The sequence below is a fragment of the Danio rerio genome, chromosome 24 (genome assembly GCF_049306965.1).
Source record: "Danio rerio strain Tuebingen ecotype United States chromosome 24, GRCz12tu, whole genome shotgun sequence".
Taxonomy (NCBI): Eukaryota; Metazoa; Chordata; class Actinopteri; order Cypriniformes; family Danionidae; genus Danio; species Danio rerio.
Genome location: NC_133199.1, coordinates 40880001 through 40891565, shown reverse-complemented (window position 1 = coordinate 40891565; position 11565 = coordinate 40880001).

Below are 11565 nucleotides of genomic sequence, written 5' to 3'. Positions count from 1 at the left end.
TAACAAAATACAGTATCTCAAGCTAACTATATTGCATTACAAAGATAGCAGTGTTATTTCAACTCTAACCGAGTTAAAATCTACTCAGAATGAGTGAACAATATTTTCAGTGTTAAAACAACACTCTTAGGAGACTTACTTGTACAACACTATACATGAGTTATATTTACACTGTATCAAGTCAAAAATAACTCTGATCTACACTATTGGGAGTTGATTGCTCCCTGACACTAGTGTAAAGAATGAAAATTCAACACTTTAACAGAGAGAATTTAACTCTGAATTTTTTAACTCTAGTTTACCTAGCAAACATTACACTACTCATGATTGATAGTTAAAAAGTAGTGATATCATATTATATACCAATACTGATCTTGAAATATACAAATACAATTATGTTATTAATTATTTTTATCAACAAAACATGTTGACGCAGCCAGCACAAGAAAGTTTACACTTTTTACACTTTTAAACACTTTTAAAGATCTTAAAATGGCACGACCTTTATGTTCCATTTAGATTTTTGGTTCAGTGTTCCTGGATGTTAAAAATAACACCATTGAGTGTTGGTTAGCTGTAACTCCATGATTTTACACCGGGTCAAATCAACTTCATTGTGTTAGTTTATCAAAATATAACTCTATAATGTCAACACTTTACTCTGAAATGCTTTATAACTGAAAAATTAACACTGATGAATTGGCGGTGTGCGTGGCTCTTTATTAAGTTAAATAGTATTGTAGTATTGTAGTGTTTCCAACTTTTTTTTTCCTGCTATTGATGCTATATTTCACTGTAAAAAATGCTGTGTTACATATAATCGATTTGTGTTGGGACAACATAAGGGAATTAAGTTTGTGCATTGAACATTAAATAATTAAGTTGTAAAAACTTGTGTTGTTTCAACCCATTTTAAATAAGGTGTCTTTTGAGTGTACACTGCAAAACTGCTGGGTTCCACACAATTCCTCAACCCAGGCTCATTCTGAAAATGTACCTTTATATACATTTCTGTAGACTGTGAAATACATAAAAGGAGCCATGTTTTTTTTTTTCAGTTTTCGTGAATCCACCAGCAGCCGCTGTGTACGCTTTTGAGATCTCAAATTTCTCTTGCGAGCGCTATTCGTACCGGCTGTTCTCATGTAAATCCACTGACTGACCAACCGATCGACTGACCTATACCTTCCTCCTTCCCTAAACCCAACCAATTGTATTGATTGACCAGTGCCCACCCACCTCCCTAAACCCAACCAACAATTTTCAAAGCAGTCCAGAAAAAGAAAAGCTCTTGTCTGATTTTTACCACGTTTTCAGATTTTACCACATTCTCACCCTGTTATTTACTTGTTTATTTTATTTTTTGGCTTCGGTTTTTGTCTTACCTGCTTTCTGGAGCTGTTCATCACCGGACTTGAACCTCCTTGTCGTGGTCAACTCCTCTCTGCGTCTCAAGTCCGCAGACGTACATGGCGAGCTAACGGGATAAATTGGTAACAGCAGGAAAGCCATCCATAAGCAGTCAGCTGGATAGTGTGAAAAGGGACGGCGTCATACCGCACCAAAGCGTTCATTTTAAAAATGAAATGCAGCCATACGTACCTCTGGCTTCATAACTTGTGATCTCCAGAAACGTACATAGGTCTGCTTTTACTTTGAGCCCATGTTGCAATTCCTTCATGTTTTCTCGATATCAACACAAATTAAGTTAACTTAGTTTCTTACAAATTTAAGTTGATCGAACTTAAAACAATTAAGTTGTCCCCAAAAAGCATAAGAATTGTGTTGTTTCAACTCGTTTTAAATAAGTAGTTTGAACAAGAACAAACAGTTAATTTTTTTTGCAAAATGTAACTATCGCTCAGCTCTTTATCTTAAGTTGAATTTAAGTTTGCTCAGCTTTATCTCACTTCTTATTCATATCTAATAATTACTAATACACTGTAAAACCCAACAGTCAACTTTATCAAATGAAATGAGTGCAGTTAACTCAAAATTGACTGAAAGTTACTTCTATTCATTTAAAAAGAGTTTTAAACTCAGTGTTTAAAGAGTTAATTTAATACCTCATTACTTTAACTTAAATTGAGTAAGTTCACATTACTCATATAGATTAGTTTTTTAAGGCAAGTTTATTTATATAGCACATTTCATACACAGTGGCAATTCAAAGTGCTTTACATAAACAAGAATAAAAAGACAAGTTTAAGAACATAAAAACAAACAATTAAATTAATAAAAACAGATTAAAATGAGTTAAAACAGGTTATAAAAGAATGAAATAGAAAAAGAAAAGCAATATGATCTGTTAGTTATATAGCACAGTGCTCATTCAGTACAGGCACAGCTAAACAGGTGTGTTTTCAGTCTCAATTTGAATGTGCCTAATGTTGGAGCACATCTGATCATTAACTCAAATGATTTGACGCAATCGGTTTTCTTAAAATGTTTGAGTTGCCTTAACTTATTGGGTTTTACAGTAATCAGTTCGATTGACTTCTTTTCATTTATCAGGTTTTACTGTGCTCAAATTCCTTCGCTTACTCAAATGAAGTAAGTTTACAGTACTCATTAGGATTAGTTTTTGAACTTAAATGGTTTGTTGCAATCGGTTTCCTCAACTGGTTTGAGTTACCTTAACTTTTTGAGTTTTACAGTGTACTTAATTATTCACCCTCCTGTAAAATGTATGTTCTTTTTCAAAATTTTTCCAAGTGATGCTAAGCAGATATTTGAGCAAACATTTCACAGTATTTTCAGTATTGTACACGGTAAACGCTAATGTTGTCTTTACGTAAACAATCACGTAAAGTTGACTGAACATTACTTTAAATGTAGCGTTTTGGTCCTGTCACTAGTTAATTTAACTTATTTACTATGAAACTGCATAAACTTAAGATTTTAAGTATAGCGAGCAAAATCACAATTAATCCTTTGAAAAAAAAAACAGGTCGTTTTTAATGTAGAATGTCTGTAAAATTGTAATATGTGCAACCTTTTAGTACAAGGTTTTTTTTTAATCAGAAAACAAGGCTTCATGTATAATTATTCACCATAATGGGAATAAATGGCAACTTTATTTTTCTTTTAAACGTTTTTTTAAATGTTTCTTTTAAACTGTGTATATAATTACACACAGGGACACACAGATTGAACTGAACAATTTAAGTATAATCTACCAAATCGGCAAGTTAAATGAACTTAAATATAAACGTTTTGGGAGGCTCTGTTACTCAGTTAATTTGAGGCAACGAGTTTACTCAGTAAATTTCGTTCAGTCAACACATTAGAGTTTTTAGTGTAGAAAGATTTTTTTTTCTTTCATAGCTTGGCTAAATAATTAAAATATATAATTAATAGGTATATTTTGAGCTGTTGTCCAATGTCTTGTCTAATTAACTAACTTAGTTAACATATTCAACCAAGTTAAGCTTTTAAACTGCATTTTAAGTTGAATAGTATCTTGCACAATGCCTAGTCAAATATGCTATTATGTTCTGTCATCATGGCAAAAACAAAATAAAACAGTTATTAAAACTGTTTGGAAATGTGTTCAAATAATCTCTCTGTTGATCAGTATATAAATGCCAAATATAATATAATATATAATATAATTATAAATAAAATAAAATTATAAAATTTAAAAATAATATACTATAATATATAAAGAAACTGCAAGGCATAAAGATATCAGGATATTCTACGCATTAATTGTTAATTTTTTCTCAGTTTTATAACGGTTGAGAACAGCCATACACAAGTTGGCCCGACATGTAAAGGAAACAAACTATAGTTAATCAGCAAGAGAGCGTTCAAAATAATCACAGAGCCAATAGTTCAGTTTTAGACCAGCGTACATGGTTTATATTATTATCATCAATGATATGATAGTCTCAGTTGAGGTTAAATGTGAAACTACACTTCTGAACCCCACGTCTGTGTTTATGAGAATTAGAGCGAAGCCTATGTTTACTCATGTGGCTTTTGCAAAGCTTTTTGAAAGCTAGTTTTGTTTTTAAGGTTTAGGCCTTTGCTATTATTTCTGATCAAGGGGTTTTTCCGTAAGAGGCTGAATTAACTCTTGTTAAACCTTAGTTTGCTTAGAATTACATTATGTAACCAAACTAACTATGGTCACAACCCACATAAAAATACTATGGTAGTTAATTATAAGTGTTTTTGAACTATACAAGAAATTAATCCGTTGTGGCAATTCTTGCTATGCTAACGGCAGCTACAGGCTAAACAAATTAACCAATACTAGTTTTCTTATTGTACTACAATACACCACAGTTTACTAAAGTAAAAAGTAAAGCATACTACAGTATTCATTACGGTTTATTATAAATGAGGTTAAAGTATTTTAATTCACAACAATTTAAAAAAAGACGCTATAGCTAATTTTAGGAGTATATGGTAATGGGAAATTGTATTATTAGGTTATTATTGTCAGTTTGATAACTCAACAGGCCTATACCATAATTATATATGTTAATAATTTTGTGTCATTTTCACTTTACGGAAGAATTAAGCTAACTATTAAAAGGTAATTTACAATATTGGTATTATTATGTCTGAATTTAAATGAGTTCAGACACAGCACAGTTAAAAGAGCTTTTATTATTATTATTATTTATGCTCTGTTCTGTAAGTTTTGATGAGCATGTTTATTTGATTTTTGCCTTATTTTCTTAAAGATACTATAGCTAATTTTAGGAGTATGTGGTAAATTATTATTATTATTATTATTGGGTTATTATTGTCAATTTGATAACTCAAGATATAATAATATATATTAATAATTTTGTGTCATTTTCACTTTAAGGAGGTATTAATTATTAAATATTAATTTAAAATATCGGTAACTAACTGAAGTGGCGAGGCAGTGGCGCAGTAGGTAGTGCTGTCGCCTCACAGCAAGAAGGTCGCTGGTCTGAACCTCGACTCAGTTGGCGTTTCTGTGTGGAGTTTGCATGTTCTCCCTGCGTTCGCATGGGTTTCCTCCGGGTGCTCCGGTTTCCCCCACAGTCCAAAGACATGTGGTACAGGTGAATTGGGTGGGCTAAATTATTCATAGTGTATGTGTGTGTGGATGTGTGGATGTTTCTTAGAGATGGGTTGCGGCTGGAAGGGCATCCGCTGTGTAAAAACGTGCTGGATAAGTTGGCGGTCCATTCCGCTGTGGCGACCCCAGATTAAAAAAGGGACTAAGCCGGCAAGAAAATGAATGAATGAATAAATGGTTTCTAACTGAAGTTTAGTTTTATTAATGATAATAATTAATTCATTCATTCCTTTATTCATTTTCTTTCAAGTCCCTTTCAAGTCCCTTTATTAATCCAAGGTCGCCACAGCGGAATGAACTGGATACACACACATACACTATGGACAATTTAGCCCAACCAATTCACCTGTACCACATGTCTTTGGACTGTGGGGGAAACTGGAGCACCCGGAGGAAACCCACGCGAACGCAGGGAGAACATGCAAACTCCACGCAGAAACACCAAATGACCCAGCCGAGGCTAAAACCAGCGACCTTGTTGCTGTGAGGCGACAGCACTACGCATCGCCTAATAATAATAATAATAATAATAGTAATACTACTAATAATAATAATAATAAAGTAGTTACTATTATTATTATTATTTCTTTTAAATATTTGCCTGAATTTCAGTAACTTTTGACACGTTGAAAGAGTGTTTATTAATATTATTAATATTTATGCTCTGTTCTAAAGTTTTGAAGAACGTGTTTATATGATTTTAGCCTTATTTTTAATTATTAATTTATTATTATTTATTTATTATTTATTAATTAATTTTAATTAATTAATTTATTATTATTATTATTATTATTATTATTATTATTATTATTATTATTATTATTATTATTATTATTATTGTTTTGCCTGAGTTTCAAAAAGTTCCGATCTGGCACCGTTAAAAGAGTGTTTATTATTATTAATATTTATGCTCCATTCTGTAAGTTTTGATAATTGTGTTTATATGATTTTTGCCTTAATTTTTTTCAAAGATGCTATTAGGAGTATGTGGGAATAGGAAGTTATAATTATTATAAGGTTTTTATTTTCAATTTGATATCTCAATAGGTCTATATCATAATTATATATATTAATAATATTGTCATTTTCACTTTACGGAAGTATTAAGTTAATTATTGAATGTTAATTTAAAATATCGGTATTTAACAGAAGTTTAGTTTATTAATTTTTATTTGGCCTATTATTATTATTATTATTATTATTATTATTGTTTTGCCTGAATTTCAATAACTTCTGACAAGTTAAAAGAGTGTTTATTATTATTATTATTATTATTATTATTATTATTATTATTATTATTATTATTGTTGTTGTTGTTTTGCCTGAATTTCAATAACTTCTGACAAGTTAAAAGAATGTTTATTATTATTATTATTATTATTATTATTATTTATGCTTTGTTCTGTAAGTTTTAAAGAACATGTTTATATGATTTTTGCCTTATTTTCCTATATATGTTATAGCTAATTTTAGGAGTATGTGAGTAAATTATTATTATTAATAGGTTATTATTGTCAATTTGATAACGCAAGAGCTATTGCATAATTATATATATTAATAATTTTGTGTAATTTTCACTTTAAGGAGGTATTAATTATTAAATGTTAATTTAAAATATCGGTATCTAACTGAAGTTTATTTTGATTAATTATTATTATTAATATTATTATTAATTATTCTGTTCTGTATGTTTTAATACATTTGTTTATATGATTTTTGCCTTATTGTTCTTGTTTTACACTTGGAAATGGAAAAAGAAGCGTTTATTTAGAGCAGTTTTCTCCATTGTGAGTCACGTGGTTTCTCGATTGGCGGTAACTTCTCTGTGATAATATCAGGTGCAGCCCTGAGGTGAGTTCAATCTGATCGTCCTAAATAACATCTATGGATGACAACACCTAATTCTGCATTATGATAAGTTCCACCGAGGCGTCCTACTTTCAAACCTGCCCTACAAAAAAAAACTAACAGATGTCTTCGCAAAGCAAGCAAACACATGGCGAGCGGATGGTGCCAGTATTGAGTAAGTGTTGTGCCAGCGTGCTAACACTTTAGTGAACTCATTAGCACTTAATATGATGCTCATAGACCCCGTGTGCCAGTTTTCTTTACAGTCTGTGATGCCAAGCCTTGTGTGTTTGAAGCTTTGTCTTAAAAGAAAATCTGCTGTCGATGATTATATTAAAATGAGAATAACTGTAAAACCTGTTTGCACTATTCAGATGGTGAGCAGGGTTTGCTGTAGGCCAATCTAAGCACTCTTCCCTGAATGATCCCAATCAAATACACTATATAGTAGGCATTTTGATTAACACTTTCTATACTGTATATCAGGGGTCACCAACCTTTATGAAACTGAGAGCTACTTCTTGGGTACCGATTAATGTGGAGGGCTACCAGTTTGATAAACACTTCTCAAATAACAAATTTGCTCAATTTACTTTATTTATACTTTATGATTTTGGTAATAATTAATGATATTCATCCATGTAAAGACACTGATCATGTTAATGATTCTCACAAAAGTTATCAACAATGATTTAACATGGTAGGAAATACCCTGTACTTAATGTATCAATGTGCTACACTTTATTTTTATATATCTCTGCAAATATTTACATTTTTAAATGATTACTTCTATATTAGATGAAGCTTACTGGTAAGTGGCGCTATGGTAAGCTATTTTTAAAACATGCCTGCGGGCAACACATGTGATCACCATGTTGGTGACCCCTGCTGTATATACACTCACCGGCCACATTATTAGGTTCACCTGTCTGACTGCTCGTTAACGCAAATTTCTAATCAGCCAATCACATGGCAGCAACTCAACTCATTTAGGCATGTAGACATGATCAAGACGATCTGCTGCAGTTTAAAATGAGCATCAGAATGGGGAGGAAAGGTGATTTAAGTGACTTTGAACGTGGCATGGTTGTTCCAGATGGGCTGGCCTGAGTATTTCAGAAACTGCTGATCTAGTGGGATTTTCACGCACAGCCATCTCTAGGGTTTACGGAGAATGGTCTGAAAAAGAGGAAATACCCAGTGAGCGGCAGTTCTGTGGGAGCAACTGCCTTGTTGATTCCAGAGGTCAGAGGAGAATGGCCAGACTGGTTCCAGCTGATAGACAGGCAACATTAACTCATGAGCATTTGTTACAACCGAGGTCTGCAGTAGAGCATCTCTGAACACACAACACGTCCAACCTTGAGGCAGATGGGCTACAGCAGCAGAAGACCACACTGTTAGCTAAGAACCGGAAACTGAGGCTACAATTCACACAGGCTCACTGAAATTGGGCAATCAAAGAGTAGAAAAATGTTGCCTGGTCTGATGAGTTTCCATTTCTGCTGTGACATTCGGATGGTCGGGTCAGAATTTGGCATCAACATCATGAAAGCATGGATCCATCCTGCCTTGTATCAACGGTTCAGGCTGCTGATGTTGGTGTAATGGTGTGGGGGATATTTTCTTGGCACACTTTGGGTCCATTAGTACCAATTGAGCATCGTGTCAACACCACAGCCTACCTGAGTATTGTTGCTGACCATGTCCATCCCTTTATGACCACAGTGTCTCCATCTTCTGATGGCTACTTCCAGCAGGATAATGCACCATGTCATAAAGTGTGAATCATCTCAGACTGGTTTCTTGAACATGACAATGAGTTCACTGTACTCAAATGGCCTCCACAGTCACCAGAGCTCATTCCAATAGAGCAGCCTTTTGATGTGGTGGTACAGGAGATTCACATCATGGATGTGCAGCCGACAAATCTGCAGCAACTACGTGATGCTATCATGTCAAAATGGACCAAAATCTCAGGAATATTTCCAGTATCTTAATTAAGGGAGCTCTGGAGGCAAAAGGGGGTCCATCCCCGTATTAGTAAGGTGTACCTAATGAAGTGGCCGGTAAGTGTGTGTGTGCGTGTGTGTAAATGGTCCTTTTAAACAGTATTTTTTGTGGCTTTTGTAGCAGGGTTTGCTGTAAGTCTAACAAATTCAAGCACACTTTCCTAAATGATCCCTACCAAGTACACTATATAGTAGGTATTTCAATTTAAACTTTTAATATAAAAAAAAACACATGAGATGTAGGGTTTCACATGAAAGTCTTCACATGAGTCGAAATGATTAGCCCTCCTGTGAAATGTTAGTTTTCAGTTATTTAAATATTATTATTATTATTATTATTATTATTATTATTAGTAGTAGTAGTAGTAGTAGTAGTAGTATTAATATTATTATTATTATTAATATTTTTATTATCATTATTTGTATTTTTATTAATATTATTTGTATTTTATTATTATTATTATTATTATTATTTGTATTTTTATTATTGTTATTATTATTGTTTGTATTATTATTATTTTATTTATTTATTTTTATTATTATCATTAATATTATTCATTTTATTTTTTCCCAGCTGAGGTAAAGGAAATGAGTTTATCCAAAAGAGGAATATACCTGTGAAAAATGTCTTTGCTCTGTTAAACATTCATTCATTCATTCGTTTTTTTTCTTCGGCTTAGTCCCTTTATTCATCAGGCGTCGCCACAGCGGAATGAACCACCAACTGTACCAGCATTCAGCTGAAACTCAGTACTGGAAAACATCCATACACCCTCATTCATACACTACGGCCAATTTAGCCTATTCAATTCCCCTATAGCGCATGTGTTTGGACTGAGGGGGGAACCGGAGCACCTGGAGGAAACCCACGCCAACACGGGGAGAACATGCAAACTCCACAAAAAAATGCCAACTGACCCAACCGGGACTCAAACCAGTGACCTACTCGCTGTGAGTGTGAGTAAATGCTAAGCACAATCATTTTGGGGGGTAAACTGTGCTTTTAACAGTATTTGCTGTGTGTTTTTGTGTTGGCAGACTTTGGTTTGGGAAAATAAATGACATTTAAATTATGTTTTTTTTTTACTTGCACTAAACTTCTCTGTAAAGAAGGTGGAGGTGCTTTCTTTACTCAGCATTTCTTGTTTATACTCCATATGCATGTTCTTGGTTAAAATTGCTCAATGTGATTTCATCAGAGCTGAACCTCTCGAACAGAAAGTGTTTGATTTTCTCTCTCGATATGTTTATGAGGTTTATCTGATCTGGAAGTGTCGAGCTACAGCAACTTTAAGGAAGATAAGCACAGGAAGTGTCAAAACTTGCTGAAATCGGTAAAAAAAGGAGCAGAAAAAGAGTTTATATTTTGCTTTAAAACTTTAAAAGTGTAAAGCACATTAGTGGCTGGATTTAAATGCAAAAGCAAACAAAAAAAAAAAACACCAGAATAGCTTGATAATAACTACAACAATAATAATACTAATAATAATAATAAAATAATAATAATAATAATAATAATAATAATAATAATTAAAGAATAAATACAAATGATACAAAATAAAATGTGTTAATTAAATTAAAAATACGTTTAGCACATATATGTTTCCCCCCCAATTTCTGTTTAACAGAGAGCAGATTTCTTCAACACAATTCTAAGCATGATAGTTTTAATAACTCATTTCTAATAACTGATTTATTTTATCTTTGTCATGATGACAGTAAATAATATTTGACTAGACATTTTTCAAGACACTTCTATACAGCTCAAAGTGACATTTAAAGGCTTGACTAGCCTGTAATTAGGCAAGTTATTCTATAACGATGGTTTGTTCTGTAGACTATTGAGAAAATATATAGCTTATATAATAATAATAATAATTCTGTTCTTAAAATGTTTTTTTTTATTTATTGAAAACTGGTGTTATTCTAGCCAAAATAAAACAAATAAGACTTTCTCCAGAAGAAAAAATATTATCAGATATACTGTGAAAATGTCCTTGCTCTGTTAAACATCATTTGGAATATATTAAAAAAAAAGAAAAGAAAAACAAAAAAACTCAAAGGGGGGCAAATAATTCTGACTTTAACTGTATATGCATAAATATGTGGAGCACATCAGTGGCTGAATGTATATGCATAAACAAACACCAGAATAGTTTAGCAGTAGTAGTAGCAATAACAACAACAACAACAACAACAACAACAACAACAACAATAATAATAATAATAATAATAATAATAATAATAATAATAATAATAATAGAACAAATACAAATAATACAAAATAAAATTAGAAAAATATATTATAAATTAAATAAAAAAAATATGTGGAGCACATCAGTGGCTGAATGTATATGCATAAACTAACAAAGAAAACACTAGAATAGTTTAATAATAATAATATAAGAATAATGATAATAATAATAATAATAGAATAAATAAAAACTAAGACAAAATAAAATTATTTAATTAAACAAATATGTGTAACACATTAAATTCAGAAATATTTGCCCCATTTGTTTTTGTTTTTTTTCTTTTTTAAATGTTTCCCAAATGATGTTTAACAGAGCAAGGAAATTTTCACAGTGTGTTTTATACATTTTTTTTCTTCTAGAGAAAGTCTTATTTGTTTTATTTTGG